The sequence below is a fragment of the Aricia agestis genome, chromosome 5 (genome assembly GCF_905147365.1).
Source record: "Aricia agestis chromosome 5, ilAriAges1.1, whole genome shotgun sequence".
NCBI lineage: Eukaryota > Metazoa > Arthropoda > Insecta > Lepidoptera > Lycaenidae > Aricia > Aricia agestis.
The window spans coordinates 11,773,719-11,800,326 of NC_056410.1; the positions used below are offsets into that span (position 1 = coordinate 11,773,719).

Sequence of the window (26,608 nt, forward strand, 5' to 3'; positions counted from 1 at the left end):
TTGTGAGGCGCGACAAGTAAATATGCTTATTATACGGCTTTTCAGCACTTGAATATACGAATTTATCTCAAATATGAAATACGAGTATGTCTCGACATATTTATTTTGTTTAGTATATTTTTACCTTCATTTATTTTGACCCTACTGAAATTTATTTTTTATAGCAACTTAATGAGGTTTCATTTTAGGGTGAAGCCAAACGAGCGTAATTTTGTGAGCCAAAATCCTCCGAGACTCGAGAGCCGACACACGTCGCAGGATTTCGGTTGGCAGAAAATTTGCTGCATTCAGTTTTATAGAAAATTCCTACTTCATTCACACGAGCGTAATTTTGTAAGTCATGATTAGTATGAAAAATAATTTACGCGAGCGAAATTCTGCGAATCACGATTAAAGTGCCTGACAGACGTACGAACTTAAAGTATGCGGGTTTTAAGTTCGCGAACTTACTCAGCTCGCGTCGGTGATAGACGTACAGTACGCGGGTTTTAAGTCCGCGAACTTACTCGGCTCGCGTCGGTGACACACGAGTACGCTGGGTTACCACCTACCATGTCGTCGACGGAAGAAGCTTTGTGTTATTTAGGAATAATATCATATTACGTTTTAAAAACTAATAAGAAAAAACTAAATCGAAAAGTTTAAGTGTATACGTATGTACATATTTTTCACACAGATGAAAACCAATTTCGGTTTCGTTTGACAGCACGAAATTGTTGCTTTTGGTACCATGAAGTTAATATTCCGCTAGGTATATTAACTTCATGGTACCAAGGAGATTTATAGTTTGGACAATGAATTTTCTACGTCTACAATCTACATGTAGGTACATCAGCAGCATTAGCTATCGATGAACAGCAATAAATTAATATTTTGTTTGATAACATTAAATAAATTAAGATTTTGTTGATTATTAAAGATTTAAAATAAAAAAACGTTTTATTTGACTGAAAAATGTAAACATAATTTTTAGCATTAATTACAGTAAATTTTAACAGTAGTTTAGCAAATTTTGTATCATCGTGTTGGCAACACTGCCTGACGGCTCGCGACTCGCAGTGCTGCCAGACGTACGAGCTACGAGTAAAATTCCAAGACGGCGAACTTACGCGGCAATCTTTAAGTACGCGAACTTTAGGTGACACACAGGCGAGTAAGGTCGTCGAGCCATAAGTCCGCGTACTTACTCGCGTGTCTGTCACCCCCTTAATAAAATAACGCTCCTTTGGCTTTACGTTTATGGACACGAAATTTTTCAATGTAATTTTTTTAAAATAGAAAAACGATACTTATATTCTAATCTTCCGAAATATAAGTAGCGTTGCATCACGTGTCGTAGGTGTTACCAAAACATACAAAATATACGTTTTCCTCTTAACTCGCGTCAGATTACGCCGGGTTGAGTGTGTTTGAGGACCAAATTCACGGCTGCGACGTCTTTTGAAACTTTATAATCACTTAGTAGAATACAAGTATTTCATTACTTTAGGAGTAATCAAAAGAAACCTTTGTAAATTACAAAGTGGGTGAACGATCGTCTTTGAAGCACGAAGTCGCGTTGGGGAGGCTCGTAATATTATATCTGGGATAATTACGTCTTATAGCACACATCAAAAGTGCTTAAAATTTGGCGTACGACTCCGTAGGCTCTTCTTCCAAAATGTGTGAACCCGATTTTTTTTATATCTAAAGTCCTAAATGTTTCTTAAGATTAATAATAATGCAAATATTTCCTAGATATTTAACCCGGCGTCAGCGTGGTAGAAAATAGGAACAACAACTGCATGGTGGGTGTCATAAATGATAATTAGGTACCCGGATTTTAAACCGTTGTTATTTTTTACTACTTCAACGACATTTAAAGCATTTTTAAGTAAAAGAATAGTTCTTAGTTTATAATATTTTGAAGAGACACAGTAAAAAAACGTAATATAATGATCGTTTTTTTTTCTTTTTTTTTATGCAATAAGGGGGCAAACGAGCAAACGGGTCACCTGATGGAAAGCAACTTCCGTCGCCCATGGACACTCGCAGCATCAGAAGAGCTGCAGGTGCGTTGCCGGCCTATTAAGAGGGAATAGGGTAATAGGGGAAGGTAGGGATGGAAAGGGAACGGAATAAGGGATCCTCCGGTAAACTCACTCACTCGGCGAAACACAGCGCAAGCGCTGTTTCACGCCGGTTTTCTGTGAGGACGTGGTATTTCTCCGGTCGAGCCGGCCCATTCGTGCCGAAGCATGGCTTCGGCACGAATGGGCCGAATTTAAAGAGATGGTGGAAAACTAAAAATATTCACATCTCGAAATTTATTAATAAATAAATAAACAGTGACTAAATCACACTTTGTATTTTACTTTTTAGAATGACAAACGTTAGATCTTAAAATAAGTATACGTAAATATGATAAAGAATCGTAGGTTTAGCCACTATGAGCGCTGTCATCCTCACAACCGCCACATAAAGAAATGCCATGTTCAGGACAGATGAAATTTTAGCGTCTTGAGAGGTATGGGTAGTATTCCTGTATTTTTTTGCGAGAAATATTATCTGGCACCGTTTACGAAAACCAGAAACTTTGACTCACTGCTCTTCTGACGTCATTCCTGTTAACTACCTTTTTTTTGCACATCTCTTATTAGATGAACTACATATTCCAAGTATGAGCCCTCAAGTGGTTATTTATAAGATCAAACCTAAATATAACGTAATATGTAGAGTAATATATACGTTTTGTCACCTGTCAGTACAAATAAATAAACGAAATAATCAAATAATTCAATCAACGTCATTGGCAAAAAATGGTATCATGGAATGCATAGTTTGGGTCATATTTACCATTTTGCATGTTTGACCACGTTTATCGTCCAGTCCAGACGCACGCCGTCTAAGCTGATACAAGAAAAAAGGGGGGCAGGGCTCTAACTGCAGTCTGCAGCTATTGAGAAGCGTGGCAACGTTACACTATTATTGTCTGATATATCGCATTTAAAAACATCACGGGTCATTATGGGTCATAATGACCCGTGATGTTTTTAATCCTGGCAGCTACCGGGTTAATATCTATCAAAACAAAAAAATATGAAAGATGAATCGAGTAGATGAACGATTGTTGTTTTCCCTTTCATACAAAAACTGTTTAAGTTTTTACGAAATTCGGTAGCATGCTCTGGATCAATATTATTTAGGCTTATTTAATATTTTATTCCGTAAAAGTATTCTAGTTTCAGTTTTCCAGCTACATGATGTATGCGAGCAAACAGAAGCTACAAGTGTATTATATCAGACAACAGAATCATGGTTAAATAAACCAATTTATAGCTAACATATCCGAGCCGTGATAGCGTATATTTGTACTTTCAATGTTCCGGATGTTAAAATCACTTGACCTCAAAATTGTTAGATATATCGTCTGTTTCCCACCGAGCGGGCGACGACGGGGGATGCGGGGGCGCGAGGCGGGGGTAAAAAACGGCGATGGGGCAGGTAATGAATATGCTGAAACAAAGAACGAAATGCTCATTACCTATTCTTTTGCCTATTTCGGCAATCGTTAACGAAATCTTTTAGCGGTAAAACATTTTAAACTCATTTCAACGCCATGCTGTTTCCAACTTATTACTTTCTGGGGGAGTTTCAATCGAAATTCGTTGTTTTTGTTTTTTCATTGGTTCAAACTAAGGCTAGCAAAAAATAAAACATCTAACGAGGAATTTGTAAACATGAAACATCAATTTAATATGGTTGACTGGTAGAAAATGCCCTTTGGCATTAAGTCCGCCATTGTACATTGTGCAATAAGTATAAAATAAAATAAAAATATCGGATAGCTATGTAAAATAATCTACGTTTTCGTACTTTTCTCGCATCAAATTTATAAAGCGTCGGGGATTACCGTGTTTTCATCCTTTAATCCAATGATTGAATTCTCTAATTGATCTCCCGGACGCAGGGTCCCACAAGAACAATTCTCATTCTTTTTCGGAGTTTTTTTGTTTGGTATTTCATTACCCTACTGGGTTCATTCAGTTGGCAAGCTTTGTTGATATTTTTTACATTTTGTGTTTATTTACCTACAGAATCCACTTAAAGTTTTCATTCCCTCGTAGCCCTAGTTAAATTAACACTTCTAAATTTCAATTATAATGTTCAAAGCTACCTTCAAAATAAATTTAAGCCCTTAAATTCCGAAATACTATTTATTTTTAAACGATTCTCTATGTCGAATTATTTATACTAGAGATCGCCCAATGGTCGAAATTCGACCTAGTTTCAACGACATTAGGACTCTTATAGTGCGTCAAGAAAGTGAAGAAATTAAAAAGTGGCAACATCGCAGTGTCATGCCTTTTTTCTTAGATTTATTTGAAAGGGATGACACTACGATGTTGTCACTTTTTAATTTCTTTACTTACTTGACGCACTATACGTTTAATTTGTAAAACAATATTGACTTTATCTCTCTGTCTCTGGGACTCAGCTGATCTCAGGCTGGCCGTGTAAACATTTTCTAATAGCATCTAAGATTCAATAAAAAAAATATAATTCATTTTCAATTTGTTAACTTGTTGTCAACAGACTTCAACCATAAATAAAAGAGTATAATTCGTATGTATACATTTGTCACTCAAAAATCTGTCATCTTCTTGAGTGTGCGTATTGTAGTGTGTGTAATGTTTTATTTGTTAAAAAAAATGTGTAATAAAAGCATAATTTCAAAATAATATTAGCTCGATGCACTCCTTCACCATATAAACTATAACCGTGCAAAATTTCATTCACCTACGTTTCCACATTTTTCGTCAAAAGGGATACAAAGTTTTTCGCTTGCGTATTAATATATAGATTCCAATTTTAATAAAAAAGTTGAGATATCTTGATGAGGGGCAAAGCAAGTAAGGTAAGGACTAAGTTACTTGAGCTACGAGACTCTCCTTTTATATTTTGATCATAATTGAATCAAATAACCAATGAAAAAATAAAACTCGTGTTTAATTGTTTGCTCTGCTACTTTTTCTTCACAAAAATTGTTTTTCTGCATATAAATTCCTTATTCCTACATTAAAAAGAAATCGCAAAATAGTACTTTAACGACAGAATAAGTGTATCAAAGGTGGAGCTATAATATTGTTATTATAGCTCCACCTGCGGAGGATGCGTATCTTCTTGGAATACATCAAGTAGTAATGTCATGTACTACATTACCGACTCTATCTTATCTGTAGACTTATTACTTATATTACACGTTAACAGAAAATTATTGTCATTGTTTTCCTTTTAACGACCCAATTTATTATAAAAATATAAATAATTAATAAGAGCGAACATTTATAGTGATATTTATATAGAATATTTAACAAGACGTGTACAATTTGAATAACAAAAGTCCACGAGTTCACTTTCAACCTCGCTCACTCAAAAACCAAAGCTAAAAACTTTTCCTCATTCAGTATTAAAAATGTCGGACAGTAGCTAATTAGACAACTTTTTTACGTCACCATTGTTTGGTTAATTGTTCCTTGAAGCGCTATTAATTGAGATTAATTAAAATTGAAGAGGATTATTCTCCCGATGGAGCATGATAGGACAGAATACCAAACACGATTTAAACGTGAACGAAATTAAAACAAAAAAGTTCGTAATTGTCTCTTTATTAGTCCCACTAGGTGACTCAAACAATTAGCTAATCTCAGCCGAGTTACTTTTATAAATAATTGTAATATTACGACAATGTTATTGTATCTTTGTAGTATTAATTAAAATGGACTTAGATGTAGTATAATACTGATTATGCTAATTAAGCTACTACTTAATTTTTATGTAAACTTTGTTAAAATAATTGACTCTCAGAAGAGTGTTAATAAATAGAAGTCAGCAATCCTTTCTGCTCGCAGATCGAAAAATATGCTAATAATTTAGTAGTTTTCAACAAAGTCATTATATTTTTTTTTATGAAATAAGGGGGCAAATGAGTAAAAACGGGTCACCTGATGGAAAGCAACTTCCGTCGCCCATGGACACTCGCAGCATCAGAAGAGCTGCAGGTGCGTTGCCGGCCTTTTAAGAGGGAATAGGGGAGTTTAGGGAAGGGAAGGGAATAGGGGAGGGTAGGGAAGGGAATAGGGTAGGGGATTGGGCCTCCGGTAAACTCACTCACTCGGCGAAACACAGCGCAAGCGCTGTTTCACGCCGGTTTTCTGTGAGAACGTGGTATTTCTCCGGTCGAGCCGGCCCATTCGTGCCGAAGCATGGCTCTCCCACGTATAATATATAATATTATACGTTTTACAATAAAGATTAGGGTTTATGTTATACGTTTAGCTATATTATGTAGCTCATAAAATTCAATAAAATTCTCAAATTAAATTTTATCTAGGGCATAATATAATGGAATAATAAAAGTTTAGTGGCTAGATGTTCTGCGTAATATGAGAAAAGAGTTCATATATGAGTTTTATTTGATGGTAATAAGCTATTTTATGAACCTTTGAAATAAAAATATATTTTATATTTTCGCTATATAAAATACGAGTAGCTTATTCAATTTTTTTGTTTCAGATTTGACGTTTTTCAATAACAAGGTAAGTTGTGTGTTTGGAAGGACTGCACAAACTCAAGTAATTGAAGGTATTTAGATAAAATTGAATAACAAATGTTTATTGTCCAAAACCCTAGTCGTGCAACTCCATTTTTCTAAATCAGTTCTCGACCCCACAAGTTCGTACAAAAAATCGAAACGTAACAAAAAGTTTGAAGATCAATCTTTTACTTTACGATCGAGCCTAGAGCCCGTACAAAAAGAGCCAGTTTCCCTCAAATAATGCTCCATTGAATCGGGGCTCGGTTCTCAAAGTTTGTTTTGTTGATGTCATTCGCATGGAGAAGCAGCGTTGAATGTTGATCAACATTTTTGAATATATAAACAAGGATCATTTTGCTGAGCGAACTATTCCTAAAACTTATTAAAGTTTATTGACGTTGCTCTGAGTAATAACACAATAGAGAGAAGTAGGCGGACTTCAAACAAAATGAAGAATCGGCGCGGATACTGCAGTAAGCATGCTACAAACGGCTGAGCAACGCGTTGTCAAGGCGCGCGCCGGCATACTACGTCAAACGTAGCGAGAACTCTCCTAACTCCTAAGGGTCAATTCAGACCGCAACCCTCAAGGTCTGAATCAACCCCGATCTGCTCTGGTACCAAATAAGTAATAACTGATGTTTCTTCTTTACTTGTTGGTTTTGACGTGTTAAATGCGCCTAGTTTTATTGCTACATGTTTACGACACAAGCTTGTCTGATAAGGCTTATATAACGAAGAGAATAAACATAAAATCAAACTTCTCACAAAAACAGTAATCACGGGTCACTATCGCAGTTCATCTGGTTTTATAACTACATTTTATATTTACTTTATAGTGTTACAGTTTACTTTGGTAATATAAGATCGGTTGCCATGATAACAATATTAGGTCTCCTTTATTGAATAATAACTTCATAGGAGTTAACGTATTTTTTTTGTCATGTGATTTCTACTTCTTTTAGATATAGCTGACTAAAGTATATGCCACCGAATATCAAAAGTAATAATACCCCAATCGTGGAAATCGCAGACAAAATAGCTTTTCAATTGTTATGCGGCACCCGGGTGCCGCTTAGGAGTTGATAGGTTAATATATCTTCCAACCAAGCGAGATGCTATGCTCGGTCAGGTCAAAGGCGACTGTAGTAGTTTTCAGCTATCGTAAAACTAACGTATCACACAAAATTAAAAATATAAATACGCAGCTATAAATTAATACCTGCTTACTATTAATTATATAGTTTTACATTTGAAGGATTTTACAGGTTACTTACCATATAATGAAGTGTTAACATTTTCAGGGATTTTCCAGGTTATGTTTATGTGGTTGCGGTAGTTTGTGGGTAATCTAGCATTAAAAGCGTACTTGACGTGCGAGTGCCGGCGTAGAGTCCATTGTGCCGCTGATAGAACGAGCGGACCGTTTGTTGCCCGCCCAACGAGACCCGCTCATAAACTTACTCGCTACCAGAATAGCTTATTTTGTAACTCAACTGTTAAATAATACACTTTCGCGGCTTTTCATATGAACAATTGCTATAAAATATGTGCTAAAATTTAGCTAGTAACATTTCCTATATATCTATAACGCTGATTTTAAATATTTCTGTTAACACATAATATATTCATGTTTGCAATGTTAAAACTGACACACATAAAATGTGTTTAGTATCAATAAATAAATATTTAAAACTTACTTTTTAATATCGATAAAATAATAAAATATGACTATTTAACAAAATATTAACCTCCTGTAATCGGTTCTAAAATATATTAAGCTGTGACTCACAGGGATAGTTCATTGTAAGGGCAAACTCCAATATTGTGAGTTACGGTTGGGCGAAGTCTTTTAATTAAAGTCCGTGAAGCGTCAGGCTGCGGCCATCAATTTCTGCTTCACTTCCGATTGTTTGAGCCGACCTTGTTAACACAACGGACCCGGGCCCCGTCAAACATAATTCAATCGCTTATTTTGATGCGCTTTACATCCATTAAGGTCGAGTTCGGCTCGGCTGAAGCCCGATCGAGAATGTCATTTCCATGCTCTGGTGATTTTAGTCCGAACCAAAATGAATTAAGTCAGTACGACGACAAAACCATAAGGACAACAATAAAAAACTGCATCAAATAACGTCTCCTGTGCGTGGGACACGGCAACTTTTAGATCATAAAATATTTTTTCAATCTATTTTCCGAGATCGAGTTCGCCCTAGAGAAATCTGTCGGTTTATAAACTTGTTAGAAAAGTCTTCCTTTATAAACTCTACATTGTTTTACATCAATATATCAAAAGAAGTTACCTACGACTTATTTGTTTGGCTTCCGAACTTTTCGTAGACCCGCTACGAAAAAATCTACGAAACTTCTCGTGGAGTCTCGCATAATATTTCAGTGTAACAACGAAATATATTACAATGTCGAAGCGATGACAATTAATAAGAACATCGTTAATATTATGAATAAATTATAAATTTAATTTAACACACATAAAATTTTAACGCAAGCTTAGAATAATAAATTAGATTATGAACCTTGTGATTACAACGTAATTTAATCAAAGCCATTAAATTGTTTTGGTAATCATATTAATTATTTCCTTGTAATCCAGCGTTATCACCATATACTCCAGCGTTATACAAGGTGTAACAAAACAAATTGACAATACTTTAGGATGTGTACATGTTCCTTTTTTGTGATTTGCATGGGCAAGCGCCTCAGCGTCATGAATTCTCCCATGCAAAAGTAAAAAAAAAAGTTACTCTTTCAGTGCTACTTTCGTAGTGAATATAAGGAACACATACACACCCCATAGTATTATCACTTATTTTTACACCATGTGTAATTAATAAACGAGAATAAACACTAAAATAAACTCATCACACTAATTAATGGGCTCAAACGTGTGTGATTCGTGGATCAAAATATTAATCTCTGGGTGTAGATACCGCGGGTCGGGCGGCTCATTATTTTGGTTGACTGCAGCGGAAATTAGCTGATGGACTCCTAAATAATGCGCGCCGATCGGAAATAGAATCACATTTATGTCATGTTTGTAAATATTAATATTACTAACATCGCCTGTTAATAATTATTTGACAAGGCTTCATTATTATCTGAAAATGGGAACGCAATATCATTATATGTTGCTCCTATTAAAAAGGACTAGCTATTTGACCGAGCTTTGCTCGGTATTCGATAAAACACGAATAAAATGTCATTTTCTAAAAATGATTCCTAGCTAGATCGATTTATCGCCCCCGAAACCCCCTATATACTAAATGTCATGAAAATCGTTGGAGCGGATTCCAATTACAGATTTCAATTATATATATTATATAATATACAAGAATTGCTCGTTTAAAGATATAAGATTTAAAGAGCTCTATGCAACAGTTGAATATAAAATATCATGAAAAAATAACTGGATAACTTGTACCAAGATTAAGTCTTTACATGCATGCACGGTATTTGTGAACATAGAACTTTCTTCCGAGTGTCCTTTATTTTTCATGCTTATAAAAATATTTTTACCTCAACTTTTAATGTTGAAAGCTCAACATATTTCGTGTAGAAAGTGTACGTGCTTAGCTTAACGATATTTCATAAGGTAATTCCGCCGAGTGGGGCATTGTCTCCGAACTACCGTAAAGCAGTGTTTTTCAACCTTTTTTATGATGCGATCGTATGAAAAATAATTTTGCGACCCATTGCTTTTTTAAAATGTAAAATAATAATATTATGTATATTTATGAATATCAAAAAAACCTTGTGTTGAAATAGTTTCTTTTAAATTATTATATAATATATTATTGTTTTTTTTTTACTGACATACCTCTCGACCTCTGGCGACCTCAGAAGCTTCGAGACCGAGCGGGTCGCGACCCGCAGGTTGAAAAGCTTTGCCGTAAAGTTCCCGTAAAACACATTCCATATTCACGTAAAGGTTGCTAACAAGCATTAATCCACGTCACAGCCAGCTCCAGGTGAAATGGCAGGGCCCAACTTAACATACAATGCCCGATACAAATTACTTTAAAAGTGGTTTCGTAAATTATATGTATATTACTAAAGTTTGAGAGTAACCCAGGTTGTATTTGTGGTGTGACCCTTCTTCTTTAACGTTGTGATTAGGTATATCTATTTAATAAGCAGGTACTAGTTGCTACCCTAAAGTTCGTTACGCTGAAATAAAATATTTTTTATTATATGAATAATAAAACGAGACTACATTTTAAGTGGCACATAAAACCGAAGTTTACAAAAGCTTTTTCAAACTGGACGCAAAGTATTTAAAGACTGAAACAACCTGAAGCGAGCCGAAAAAACGCTAAAAATTTCGCACCTACCAGGCTTTGAAACGGGATAACCGAGTGGCTTAAAAGCATAACGGTAGATTTTTTTGACTAAACTGCGCTAAGCCAGGCCCACACAAATGCACAAAAGGCAGGTTAGTGGTCAGCCAGATTGTGCACTCAAGGAATCATGGAATATCATCGTCTTAATAATTGATTTGTATTGCGATTTCAAGAAGAATACAATCGAAATATAATAAATAGTAACAAACAGATAATCAAGTATTCAAAAGGCATTGTTTTAAATTAAGAACAAATTTGTTTAGCTCTCCTAACGCGAAAATGAAACCTGCGACCTCAAGTCAAATGGTAATCTAGCTATACCAAAGATACATCGAATGAACTCTATCCTCATCAAACATAAGTTATAAAGGATGTTTAATTAATTATCTTCTTAACCTTGAGCGTCCGTGGCCTAATGGGTAGACCTTCGGTTCGCACTCCTAGAGAGTGCAGGTTCGAACCCGGGTGGAGGCGTGTACCTATGAGACATTTTCTGATCTCAAGTACCTACATAATACGGACGCTCGTACGGTGAAGGAAAACATCGTGAGGAAACCCGCACATAGTTGGTCCCAGACGTATTGACTAGTTCTTTCCTCTGGACTAGGCCGACTATGATGCGAGAATGCCGTATGCGCTTGGGCAACCATACGGACATTTAAAAATCTTGTCCCAGGCACTGCAATATTTGAGGAGTGGTTACTTCGCTCTTAAAAATACTGTATAAATCATCCACAACGGATGTAAAGGCCTAGTTTTCTTAACCCTAATCTGGGAGGTACATAATATGTGGCATATTATGCCATCAGCTATTCATTATTATACCATAATAGTCCTTACACAGCTCGCTAAATCATGAACGCGTGATCCCTTACCCGAAAGTACTGTATGCTAATATCACATAATACTAAGCTAACGGATAAACCGCCTGTTGAACCAACTTCATTTCGACTGATAGAAATTGTTTAAGCATATTTATTTTAGCAACACGCTTTGAGTGGAGCAATAATATATATAATAAAAATTATAAAGCCATGTATTTTTATTAACTTAAAGTTTACCATTCAAGTCAAAACTGTCAATTTTTAAGAAATTCCTTTTGGGGATACTTTGGGTCCCGGGAAAGGACATAGTTTATATCATGGCCAAACATGTTCCTTTGCTTTATAGATGACGCCTTCAACTTCATTGCGCCAAAATTAGTTAATCGCGCAAGAACCGTACTTTTTTCCAGGATAAAAAGTATCCTATGTCCTTTCCCGGGACTCAAAGTATCTCCATGCTAAATTTCAGCAAAATCGGTTCTGTGGTAACATAGGTAACAGACAGACAGATAGACAGACAGACAGACAGACAGACAGATAGACGGACAGACAGACAGACACACTTTCGCATTTATAATATTAGTATCAAAGTATGGATATGGACTATGCTCCCAAAATTGTGAGCAGCCTTTATATTAGTGATAACAATGATTTTGGTTATATCTACGTACAATAACAATCGCGTAGCAAGTCTACAAAGCGCTACGCGCGTAGAGCCTTCGTAGCGTGCTACGCTTATGCTACGAGAAGTATTTTGTAGTAGATTTGTAGTACCCACCTCGAGACTTCCACTGGTTTTATTTCAAATATTTTTTCCAAATTTTCTTCTTTGTTCCAAATTCCAATATATTTTGAGATATTATTGTTTGTATTAATTTATTTTAAAACTGTATTAAAATCATAAAACATTGAAACGATCAGACAACGTAGGATTTTATGTTCTGCATGTCTTATTATAAATAGGTAAAGGATAAAATGCAGATATTATGTTATTTATGTATGCCTTTAAGGAAATATATTATTAACAATTTTTAAAATTAAATTTATACTACGAAGAAAATTTCAAAAATAAACTTTTGAAAATTTTTTCAGAGCTTATATTTCGTTGTATCTTTCATATCGTTTAATATTTCATATTTCGGAAAATTTTAAAACTAAGAATGACACTAACATTTTTAATACCAGCGGAGCAACGGAACAGCTGCTGGCATAATAAAGCTTCATTATCATTAGTACGTTCAAAAATATCCCCAAAACGTAGCGCGTCCTCTAGCGTGAATGTGACATAATTATGTTTTAATTACTCCTGTCACTCGTTTACCTGGGAGACTACGTGACTATACGGATGTCTTTGTGTACTATTGTAATTATATTTGGTATTAGATTAGGAACGATAATTATCACTTAATGAAAAAAAACATGAAAGTACTGTAAGTTTTTTTTTTTTATTGCTATCCTCATATACAGGCTGTAACAAAACTAAGTGATAATACTTTAGGCTGTGTATGTGTCCCCTGACGAGAGTTGACTGTAAAAGTAGCAGCGGTGAAAAACATTTTTTTTCATTTTTGTATGGGTATGCACCCCAGGCCCCAGCGTCACGAATTTTTCCATACAAAAGTAAAAAAAAAATTGGTCTTCACAGTGAAATCTCTACAAGAAACACAGACACCGTAAAGTATTATCACTTTGTTTCGTTACACCTCGTAGATATGTAATTTTTAGAGAAATTGTTTTCCTTCTCATAATATTAACACTATGCTCGGTATTCGATAAAACACGAATTAAATGACATTTTTTAAAAACTATTCCTAGATAGATCGATTTATCGCCCCCGAAACCCCCTATATACTAAATTTCATTAAATCCGCCGATTTTCCGATTTTTCGAACCCGCGCCCCCCGGCTTGAGCTACCAACGCGCTCACCACTGAGCCACAGAGGTCGTCAAATAATAATATTAATACTAAACATGTTTTATTTGTTTCAGGTCTATTTTCCTTAATTTACATTTAATAAAAAAAATAACATAATATCAATTTTTTATAAAAAGTAAGTAACAAAGTGAAAGACGCAATATCTCGTATATTTATTATATTCTAATATTATGTAGAAAAGAAGAAATAAAATGTGTTTATAATAATCAAAAGATTTAATCACACGTTCATAATATGATATTACATACAAAAGTTACAGAATATTGAAGTATATTATTCTGTAACCTCGTTGTAACTGTTACCATGGCAAAATACAATAATAATATATTTCGCAGCACAAAAAGGGATCGAAAATTGAAATTGTAGGGAATATTTTCCGGTCAAGTAATACGGCCCACAGTCGTAAATGGCCCGGAACGTAAAACTGACGATTCATCCCGACCTTATTATTTTACTTACTTATATTGTATCATTTGCATTGTAGTACTTTTTTTTCATCGAATATATTTTCACATGTGTGAGTTGTGACGTAGATTCGAAATTTTTAATTTTAATCGATTTGGTGGTATAAAACAGTTTTTAATTTTCTGTTGGTATTTACACGCACATTTAGCAATCACGAACGCACGCAGCACCATGTTTATTATTCAGTTGTTATGCATTTTTTTTTTATAAATGATGATGTGCTCTCTTACGTATGATCTTTTTTTGCTTCTTAAATTATTATTAAGAAGAAGAAAAAAAAAGATTTTTTGTATAGTATATGAACGACTATAATATTATGTGATATATAACAGTCGTCCCTATAATTAATACTAAACAGTTGTCTAGTTATTCGTAGGCTCTGAATGAATAAATGAAATAATCTTTTTAACCCAGTTATATTTGTCCATACATTTTTGTTCAAACTCGACATTTTATTAACTCGTGTTCTATTCACAAGTTCATGTTTGTATATAACACGCGTTTCCATTAGCCGGACGTTATTAGGTAGTAATTACGCTGACCCTCTCCGCACGTTACACATTTTGTAAAGTATTCAGCGCGGCCCGTGACCTCTGCGGCTTAACCTGGACGTGACTTCGGTACAAACTTCTGAGTAATATGCACACGGATAATATAGTCAATTACCTTAATGCATATAGGGATCACGTCAATTAAGAACGGGGTTACTTTGATCCGAACAAATCCGATACGAACTAATACGGGCACGACTTGTTTAGGGTTAAGTGAAACTGCTTTGCCTTACCGTTCGGTGGTTTTGTGCTTGGTTTAATAAAAACGTTTCAGTGATTCTTATACACAGTTTGTAAAGTAGATATGGTATTGACGACTGCGAAAAGCAGTTTTTTTTTTAAGACGAAAAGTTTAATAAATACGCAATTACCAACAAGAAAAAATATCCCTAAAATATTGACAATTTATAATTTAAAAAGACGAACATTCCTCAATTCGGTAAAAGCGAAGTTCACTGATATCGGCGAACTTTTGTTAAAGTCGATAAAGAATAACTTCGATGGATATAAGGAAAATATCACTAAAAAGTTTGGCAAGATTGCGGAATTATGATATTCAGTGATGGATATAACGGGGGAGTATGTTTACCCAAACGTTATCCGTTATTAGCTGTAAAAGATGTAATCGAAAAGTTTAGGAGTCGCTGTGACGGCTGAACGATTATGATCAGTCGGCCCGAGTTGAGTGATGATTTTAATGAAGTTCAGAAGGTTTGCACAATGCCCTGATAAGTTCAATTATTGTTTATATTGCTACACAAACAGAAGTATTGGAGAGCTTAGAACACACGACCAGAGTCGTTTTAAAGTTTCATTGAAATTGTTGGAACGCGCTTTTTCTTGATAATTTAAGAAATTGTAAGTTGAATATATTATGAGCTGATAGAGATGGCTTTAATTTTCATTAAAGTCAAAGTAGATGTTACTTTAGTTTTAGCTTAAATCAGTCAATATCACAGTTAATAGTTTATACGTGAGAGAGCCATGCTTCGGCACGAATGGGCCGGCTCGACCGGAGAAATACCACGTTCTCACAGAAAACCAGCGTGAAACAGCGCGTGCGGTGTTTCACCTAGTGAGTGAGTTTACCGGACGCCCAATTCCATTCCCTATCCTCCCCTATTCCCTTCTCTTCCCATCCGGAAATGCACCTGCAGCTCTTCTGATGCTGCGAGTGTCCATGGGCGACGGAAGTTGCTTTCCATCAGGTGGCCCGTTTGCTCTTTTGCCCTCTTATTTCATTCAAAAAGAATCTTATTCAAACGCTTACCTTATATGTTGCTTATCTGGAATCATTCTATTTTGAAGTAACCATTAAAACATATTTTAATAGCTTTGATTTTTAGTGAAACATCCAAATGTTTCACTAAAACATAATATTATGTTTTATTTTACCGAGTGTTCGCCCAAATATTTGGTTTTAATTTAAAACCGCGCCTAAACTATTAGGTGCTAATCAAAACAAATAATATCGATAGAATTCCCGGAACCAAGTTATAGCGTTAGCTAGTGAAACTTCTTTAGAACTCGTATTGGTCAGTTTATTCTACAAACCAAGTAAACCCGACATAAATTGGTGCTATTATCGGTTTTATGAACTCAAACGGATAAATTGAAATAAAAATATATTTACATAATATTTATACTGAGTTAGCTGCCATCCTGGATTAACGAGGTTTCAGCGTTGTTTTGTAAACGCAAAGTAAATGCTAATAATATGTAAGTCACATTCATCATCACCATCATCACTACCATTATACCATGCATCATCTCAGTATGATCCTATTATTGTTACTTTTCTTAGTCTATATTGCACTTAAAACCGCGGGTAACACGGGCACAGCAGCTAGTCTTATTATATTGTGTCTTTAGCAAAACATCTAAATTCGAGTCATCGTAACATGCCTTTAACCTACCAAGTTTGGTGTACATAAGCGTACTGTTTAAGCCACGGACGGTGAAAACAGTATCTTGGGTCGCAAAAGAATTTTGAAGGCATTCGCGTATTCTTGTTCTGATGCTGAACAGCATTCAATATGCATCGTCCACTGTTGCTAATCATTTGTATTGCTTCTGTTACTTGCTTTCGATAAAATAATTTCGATGTTACTGAGCGAGTGCTAAATACGGAGTCGATGACAAATATTTAAAGAAGCGAATAAACAGAATCAAATGTATGTTATTCCAAAAATTATTGCCAGCATAAAAACGAGAAATGTGATTATATCGCAGGCGTATTTCCGTTTTCATTTAGGTAATGGCTCCCCGGACTCGAAGTTGTTCGCGTAATTGTGATTGATATGGTCCACAATTGACTCACCTACAGGGGCCCGATTCTCGTACTTCGTCGCTTCGATAACAGCCTCTTTCACTCCTGAGTTCCGCGTAAGAAAGTATGTGTGTCGACTGTTACAGCCTGCGATCGAAGTGACATTCTAAATATGAGAGTTGGCACCCAGGTGTCTCACACTAAAATAAACTCCATTAATCTAATTTTCTACTCCAAAAGTAATAACAAACTTTGCAATGACAGAAAATTAAATTGTTATATTTTTAATGCGGTTTATACGATGTCACATTGAAGTAAAGTTGTTAAAATAATTTTGTCGAAATGAGAAAACTTTTTAATATAGCAAGTTTAAAAAAATTGTTATATATTTATGTATAATGATTCAAATTATCTCTTTCATTATAATATCTTATTACGCGCCTACGTTTTTAATACAAGCTCCGATAAGTCAGCCTGATAAATAATAATTAAAATGAGTCATTACTTAGAGAAATAACTAAATTATAAGCACTCTAATAATTTCTGAGACGCAATTTGAATATTCATGATTACGCTCCGTGCTCATATTTGGAAAAGTGATTATTTTAATAACTCTACTCACAGCGAGATTACTAATTTATTTTGTTTTAAAGTACTACAATATACCAAGCAAATATATTATGTAAACTGAAGAGCATAAATATAACATTTAAACAAATCTTAAAATCAAGGTATCTTCTAATAATGGTAAATTTTTATCATGATTAAAATGATGATAATCGTTTCTAACAAACTCCAATTAAATTTTACTTTCAGGAGACTATGAAACTGGACATTCGATATAGGGACTCCAAGTATTCGCTAATGGTTAAAATTGTAGGGAAATATTCGCAAAATGAGCTCACATTAGGGTTTAAAGACAAAGTAAAGTCCAAATATGTAAACTTGGTGCCTACACATAAGACATTTTATTGTGATTGAACTTAGCCATAAATAAATAAAGCAAAAAAATAATAATATATAGAAGGGAGAAAATATGTTGAAAGATTTTTAAATCGATCTTTTGGAATAGGTATTCATAGAATACCATACATAATTATTAATAATTGCATATTATGTTAATTAGTCGTTATCAATTATTATAGGCGATTGTGTTTACGTGATTTCAAATTAGCAAAAATATTGAAATATTATTGCTAATATATAACTTTCAATGATAAAAAAATTAAGTAAGGACCATGAATCATGTAAGGCCACTAACGGGAAAATGCTTGTTATTTAATTATAACCTAAATAAATAATGAAAACAAATTATCAAGGAATGCTATGTTTTATGAGGTATCATATTATAAATCTCTTTTTAACCCAGCTTCAATAGCCATTTAATAAACTTAAGTTTTGTTAAGCTTTTCAAAATGGCCTTGCAAGGAACACAGCTCCAAATGAGGCCAATATTATACATCAGTCGTTGAACTTGAAAAAAGAGTTACAAGTATCTATTTATTTGCTTTTACTAAAACGAAATTATAATTTCTTTCAATAAAGCAACACATTTAATGCTCAATAATAAATATTTATATCATCTAAAAAAACTATAACGAACATTGCTTGAACATCATCTTATAACTAAGAATATATTAATGGAAATTCTTTAAAAATAGTAGTAATGAGTATGACATTGACATCTTATCACTAATTGCAAATGCGTTTTATAATGCAATCAAATTTTTCTTAAATCTAAAATGGCCTTCTTATGGGCCCGTTCTTTATAAGGCATAAGGCAAAATGTTCAATATGCGTGTATAAGTTTAATAATCCTAATAAGTGAAGATGTTATAAAAAACAACATTATTTTGATTGTTACGGTACGCATTTATAACTAAAATAACTGTTTATATGTTTTAGATGTTCCATTGATGACCAACCCTTCTATGTAAATTCATATTATAACACAAAGAAACAACTGAAAATTTGAAAAACATCAGGTAGCAAAAAATTTGTATTAAATCAAAATATTACTCCACAGCATTCCTATTTAAGTTTAAATATTTCATAAAAGTTGTCGTAATGTTGCATGGCGGCCGGGATTTGGCAGAATTCCCACGAAATTTGATCTTACCGAAAATCCCGGAGATTCCAGCGCAACGTGAACAAAGCTCTGATAACAGCACTAATATGGGATACAACCCACTACAATCACGTGCACCTATTTAAAATGTTATTCCACGTTGTTTTAGCCGAATCCCGACGCTTTTAGTGAAGTCGTTCGCTTCACTTAGCTATGAAATTAGGACTGAGATTAATATTAGTAGGCTTATACTTAGTTTAATAGAGAACTTTAAAAAAGTCTCAATATTATTGATGGCCAGTAATTATTATCCATTTTAATTTACAAAGGGCGAAGGATTTATGATGACATCATCGACCTAAAAACCCTTTCTTGAAAATTCAATTAGTGCTGTTTATGACTTTTTAATAAGTATATTTTCATAATGGTGAAGTCCCCGATCGCCGAAGTTTTTGATTGGTATATCGATTGGGGGAGGAAGGTGGGGTAATAAATTGGAGCTCATAATCGTGCCTTTGATTATCTCGCCCTATCCGCGGTCTGAACGTCTCCGGGACGGTGAGTGAAAACAAAAGCCTCCGTAAATAACGTTATATGGGCTCCATTGAAGTAAATTTTCGATACAATACAACATCTCAAACAACTTTTCGCTTCCTGTCGTCGCGAAATGGGAACGGAGCTCAAATACTCAAAGGCGATTCGCAGATATAAAATTCAAACCAGAATGTTATACACGGCTGAGTGAGTCCCAGAGCACATGTACGAGATTGCTAAATCATCTTAATAAATCCTTTCGCTGGATGTTACGTACGTACGATAAAAATTCTAGATTCCGTCTGGACATGTTTATTTGTATACATGCAAAAACTACGTTGAATAAAAGCTTTACTATGTAGTTAGTGACTGCACTTTAGCTTTATAGAAACATAATATACAGCATACAGGATATTAAGAGTTTTCCAAACGACATGTATAATTTATTTCACTCGCATCTTTTCATTTTACATATTTTAATAACCGTGACCCTGCGGGACTGAATACTACGGTCTACGAAGATAATCTACATCGAGGATTACGGAAACATAAACTCGCATCGTTTCGTCGAAAAGTTTATAAAGTACGCGTTTAAACTATTAAAATATTCATCGAACGGAAACGTTCCTAAACAACGCCCCATAAATATTTATAAACTAATAATCGAGTAAAAAAACAAAGATACAACAAATTATTTAAATATGAAAATAAATTTCCGCGAGATATTTAAGTCACAAAATTGAATAAAAATGAGTTTGTGAACAAAGTGAGCCGATAATAGCTGTTGAATATTTCACGCGGTACGTGACTAAAATGATCGCACGCAGCATCGATACTTTACACGGATTTATTTGCACTCCTTTCTTGTTGCTTATCCAATAATACAAATTATGGAATCGTAAATCAAGCAGCATTCGTTGTATAAACTGGCGCCGGTTTTATTAAATTGTTCCGCGTTTTTCCTTCTTATTTTTATGAAGTGTAACGGAGGTTTAAAAGTGAGTAATAATTGATATTATGTCTTTAGGAACATTAGTGAAACTCATCCGTGTGCAAGTTCATTAAAAGCAGGTGTCAGTTGTCAGTACCGAATTGGACCAATTGATTTTTTTTTACCTCCTCGAATGCGACTTTATTATGTACCCATCTATATTTATCGCGGACGAAAACTGCCCCTCAGGTGCCGGTGGGAAATATTTATATTGACATTTCGGAGGGCCCACTGGAAAATTAACGAGGAAAACATTAATCATGAAAAGTTGTCAGTGTCAACAGGACCCGTGTTGGAAAGGGCTTCTGGACGCGCAACTTTTTAGTGTTCCGTAGTCAACAAGGAACCTTTAAAGTGGAGAAAATCATTAGAGTCCCCCCTTCTACCGGTTGCTTCTGGAAATGTGAAAAAATTCACGGGGGTAGTAAATATGCTGAATTTTATTAAAGGAAAACTATCATGGCTAAGAAGACTTCATAAGTTATTGAGTAATAGTCGATCAACTAAAAAAATGTATTCGGGGAAGTATAAAGGAAATTTTCGTTCAAATTCCTTTAAACCTACCTTTCCGGAAGATCATAGTTAAAATATACGGAGATTAAAACGGAAATAAAAAGGGGAAGAGCTTCCGTAAGCTGTCACTTACACCAGAATAATATATCAAACCTTATTTGTGATTATTTGAACATATTTTATTGCGTTATTTTTATTTATTGAGTAATAGTCGATCAACTAAAAAAATGTATTCGGAGAAGTATAAAGGAAATTTTCGTTCAAATTCCTTTAAACCTACCTTTGGACGTAATCTGAGATGCAGACTGCAGATGTTGTTAGTAGTGTAAAACACGTTATAAATGTACATTCATTAACTATACAAAAATTATCAAAAACTAGCGGTACTACGGAACCCTATATTGCGCTTTGTCCGATACGTACTTAGCCGGTTTTTTTACATAAACCATACATTTTATAAAGGTTTGCGCATACTATGTCGAGCAGCGGCGTGGTTGCATCGCACGGATGCAAATTCGCATCGCAATAATGATTAATGCGATCCGCAGCGACCCGACTTTGTATTCAATGTGAGTTTAGCGGATTCCGATACGCTGCGACCTGGAAAATGTGCCCTATCCTTAATACAGCTTTATACTCAACCCTGCTCAAAGTTTGGCCTGTCCCCCTGTCAGCTTTGTTGCAATTTTTTCATCTATATTTTACTTCGTGCGTTTTAGACGACAATGATACACGGTTTTAAAATTCACAAACGGGTTTACCATGTTGCGAAAACATGAAATAGTGTGTGACACATCACACAACCAAACCAGCTGGCTGAAGTGTCTAGCGAAATCATCGAAGCGTCAAGCGTTTTCTTTCCTAATTAAGCATACAAGTGTTTTTTTTTCTAGCCTATGCTGTCCCACTGCTGGGCAAAGGCCTCCCCAAGGTCTTCCATTGTGCTCGCTCCTGTGCCACCGCTATCCAGCCTGGCTAGCACAAGTACAAGTGTTTACCTACATAATTTTCATTCAAAACTTGACGGTCATAATTATTATTATTGCATCTTAGACAAAATAAATCTAAAAATTTTTAATCATACTTTATGAGATATGTAAATAAGACGTATCATAGAAGATTTGTAGATACAGGTAGGGACGCGCGTAGTGGAATCATATTTTCTTAATAAAACAATAGAAAAACCCTTAAACTCCACACATGGTCATTAGCATGTGATAGCACGTTGCACGTAAGGAGCAGAGGAAATGGAAAGTTATTTGTGAGTGTACAAACTTGCGATCGCTGCGCCGCCCGCCCGCGCCCCCGCCGTATAATTTCTAAACAGAGCCAGGCGCCAGCCTCCCGTCAAAATATCGTCTGCGATACTCACACAAGCCGTGACGTTACCGCACCGTACACCTGTGTGGGTAAACCGTGTTATTGATTCATGGCGGTTGGTTTCGTGCCTGCCCTCTTGCTCCCTACCGCAACCGCACGGGAGCGAGGGGGACACCGGCAACCTAATGGTAAATTTACCACGTGGATAACGTAACCCCAAGGTACAAAGTGCCTATTTAATATTGCATTTTTGCTCGTTATTTTTTAATGATTTTTTTCTTCCTAATCTAATGTACGGTGTTATATTACGTGTTTTCCTTGGAACACAAAATATGTAATTATTATCATTATTTTCCTTCGGAAAATCTTTGCCGTAATATTCTAGTATTATACACAAACTTGCTTATGTAAACCGTACACGAGTTTGTTGCTCATTAGTCTGTGCCTATAAGTATCTGCACTTTACATAATAATATTATCACCTACCTAATTTTTATTTCACGAATAACGTGGATTTAAATTGTTATTATATTATATATATTTACTCTAACATTAATTATTATAGTAAATAGAAATTATTCAAACGTCGGATACCAATACGTAGCGTTCCAAATATGTCTAATTTATTTCCTTCACTTGGATAGTAAATAGTTTGTACAATCGACGTAGGAGCCGGCTGACAAAGCAATCGCACTTCGATCGCAAATACTCTAAACGGATAAATTAGTTTGTTCAGACCTACAAGGCGCTTTACCTGAGCGCTATTTAAAGTTCGTCGGCAAACTGCGCAAGAAAACAAGAATACAGACTGAAAGTATAGAACTAAATGGCGGGATTAATTAGTCTAGTCTTTTACTTCAGTCAACGACACGAAAAGGCTAGCTCAGTCCACAAAATTCTAGAGGCTTATCTTACAGCCGAGCAACTAAATTAGTGACTTATTTAGAAACTACGTATAAAAGTATTATTACATTAAGTAATACTTAGTTATTTGGTATATCAAAGGCCGTCCTTAAATTACGTAATAGAAAAACTACAATGTAATTATTTATAACAAACAGAAAACTATGCTCGCTGGATCATTAGAACTTGAGAAGCTTAAAACTTAATGGAAAGTGTAAAAACTGGAAAGTAATTAAGTGAAAATTTAATGCCCTTCAGAACTTAGAGCGAGGAATTTACAACAAGATGGAAACAACGAGAATACTCAATCAGTTAGAAATTATAAGCGGCTCGCTAAGTGTACGACAGTCTATATTTAATGAGATTTCATGCTACAAAAACTTGTTTCTGAACCTTTGACTTCCTTTAGATATATCAGTCGAGTTTTAGTATTTTTAGTTACTTAATTACTAATAATTTTGTAAAAATATTTTTCTTGTTCCGCCATCGAATAAAATTTAGGAATGTTTCGGATTTACACTGCGTTTCTCGTTTTACCTTTATTTGTGACATTATTATAAAAAGATACCTTCGGTTTGAAAAGGTGAATTTGTTCCACAGAAGTTTTCTTGCGGTGATATTAAAGTTCCGGAAGATCATAGTTAAAATATACGGAGATTAAAACGGAAATAAAAAGGGGAAGAGCTTCCGTAAGCTTTCACTTACACCAGAATAATATATCAAACGATGTTATTTGAAGTTTTGAATATTTATTGCGTTATTTTTATTTTAACTACAACACAAAATGAGAAAATATGACTGGTTGCCTCCTTGAAAAGACGCCTATAACAGTCAAAATTTTGAGTACCATAAAACGCGCAAAAAAACCTACCGGCCTCTTTTACGAGTACTAAGGCCGTTTTCTTGATATAAAAATATACGATGCTTAATCTACAACTTCAAACCTCAAACAAAGGTCTATCTCCTGTCATGCGCCATAAGCACGCGGTATTTATAGTCCGCTATCTGCTCCTGAAACACAAAGAATAACATATTTATTAATTCTATGTATAGCGCAGTCCGGCACTCTATCCAAGTGTCAGAGTTGAAAATGAGCTCGAACCGTAAATGGACTATTAGCGGAGTATATACGGTCCGAGCGTCGGCTACGAATATAGCCAGCCGGAGCTACCTTAATAATTCAACACTGCAATGCTTTTACAAAACCTGTCGACGTCAATCCTAATTTAGTACCGATCGAGTCGCTCCCCGAAATGTCGCAGACAATCGTAATGGAAATCTCCTGTACTAACAACAATTTGCCGAATTAAGGATTAAACGTTTTTGTTTCGAAACGTTTTTCAGTTCGCGATACTTATGATTGATGGGAAACAGTCAACAGAGTAAATTGATAGTTTGACGTTTATATATTATATTGCGTGGAATTTTATTTTGGATAAGATCCCACCTACGAGTATTAGGTCTACCAGAATCTGATGGCAATTTTTGACAGCAATTTTTCAAAAAATATCCTTGATCATTGAATAAATTTTTATACTTGCATGTTTAACACAGAATCAGCTGCTATAAGAAAAAAAAGATCAAAATGTTTTATTCTAATTACCTACCCCGGTATTGCTAGAGTCAATTTATATTTTTATTATATTTTTTTCTCACTTCTTGCCATCAGATTCTGGTAGACCTATTATAGTCTAACTGTGAAAACGTGTTAATATTATACTCTATAAATTATTTATATCATACTCTAACTGTGAAAACGTGTTATTAACACGTTTTCACAGTTAGAGTATGATATAAATAATGTTGTTAAGTAGTAATAAGTAAGTAGTGTTAAGTAACGACCTTTAATACTACATAAACGTAGTATTAAAGGTCGTTAATTAAATCACTGTATGTTTTCCTAATAAAATAAAAATAAAATAAAATAGTTACTTTATTATTTTCATAGATAATTATTAACAGATACCTAATAATAATTATAGGTTTAAGGCCAATTGACGGATTTTGGAAATTCAGTAAAACGAAACAGCCTATCTAAACCCGAACGAGCGTCGTAAAGTGAAATTATAAATTCACAAGTATGTTATGTTTTCATGTGTACCTGTGAATTAATCCTATATTTTCATTCATACGAATGAATGAAAATATGAAATATGTTATGTATAATAATATGTTACCAATTAATTCGAGAACTCTCTGAGCGAGACTCGACTGCCGCGGGTATGTATTGCTAATTAGGTAAGGCCACGCTACAATAAATAATATTATTTTCGATTTTCTGGAACTGTAGCCAATAAGCAGAATAACCGTCTACCGTTAACGGCCGTTCCCAATATTTGATCTATCTCTGGTTTTGCCCTACTAGAGATAGGAATAGCTCACATTAGACATTAGAGACGTATAGTTTATGTCAATTCAATGTTAGCTGCGATCGGTTGTATGTCAAACCATAGATAGATTGAATATTGGGAACGGCCGTAAGTGGATATACTCATCTTTATCGATTCTTAAAAAAAACATAAAACCGTTTTAATTACTGAAAGCATTAGATCTTAACGTAACCTCACTTAAAAATCATAAATATTAAAAATTGATTTTAATTTAATTGATTTTAATTTAATTGATTTAATAAAAAGGTTGGTATTTTACCGAAAATACCTACCATTTTTGCAACACTTATAATTTGATCCCACGTACCGACGTGGGGTAAGATTTACCCCATGTCCAGAAAATGATGACAGTGAACCTTATTTATTTATCTCTCAAATACACTAAGTGTTTGTTAAACAGACGAGTGAGGCGAAGTTTCCCGTCGAGATTGCCGGTCGGGTGACATTAGATTACTTAAACTCCCACCTAAGAACTTAATAATGTTCACCTAATTCCCATCTATTATGTATACAATAATTGTGTTCGGTGGAAGGCTGGAGATATATTTTATTGATTTGTATTATTCTTTAACCCTTATAAAATTATTCATTTCGAAATGAATTTGCAAGGTCGGAGGGTTTTGTATTTGATTGAGTCGAGGTATATTATATAACCCACAAAAGTATAACTTTGTTTCCAAGCTCTAACAAAAACTTTTTTTCGTCTATTAGATACTAACCACTTGAACCTTTATATTCATATTTTATATTATACTAACGTTACATTTTACTTATTGTCACGGTTTTATGTAAATTTTTACCATGTCGGGTTTAAGTAAGTTAGTAGTGCAAATTTTTCAAGTAAAATAAACTTGTAAGCAAGGCAAAACATTGAGTAAGAGACACAGTAGCATAATATTATAGCATTAG

General features: G+C 34.6%; 1 protein-coding gene across 9 annotated transcripts in view; it reads left to right on the top strand.

Annotated features, from left to right (window-relative positions):
- The window catches only part of LOC121727346 (poly(rC)-binding protein 3), a 177,471-nt gene that overhangs the window by 43,970 nt on the left and 106,893 nt on the right, over positions 1-26,608 (top strand). For all 9 annotated transcript variants that reach the window (XM_042115122.1, XM_042115119.1, XM_042115123.1 and 6 more), the window contains exon 2: positions 6,556-6,578. The gene's annotated coding sequence lies outside the window, so the exon portion shown is untranslated. The remainder of the gene's footprint in view (positions 1-6,555; positions 6,579-26,608) is intronic.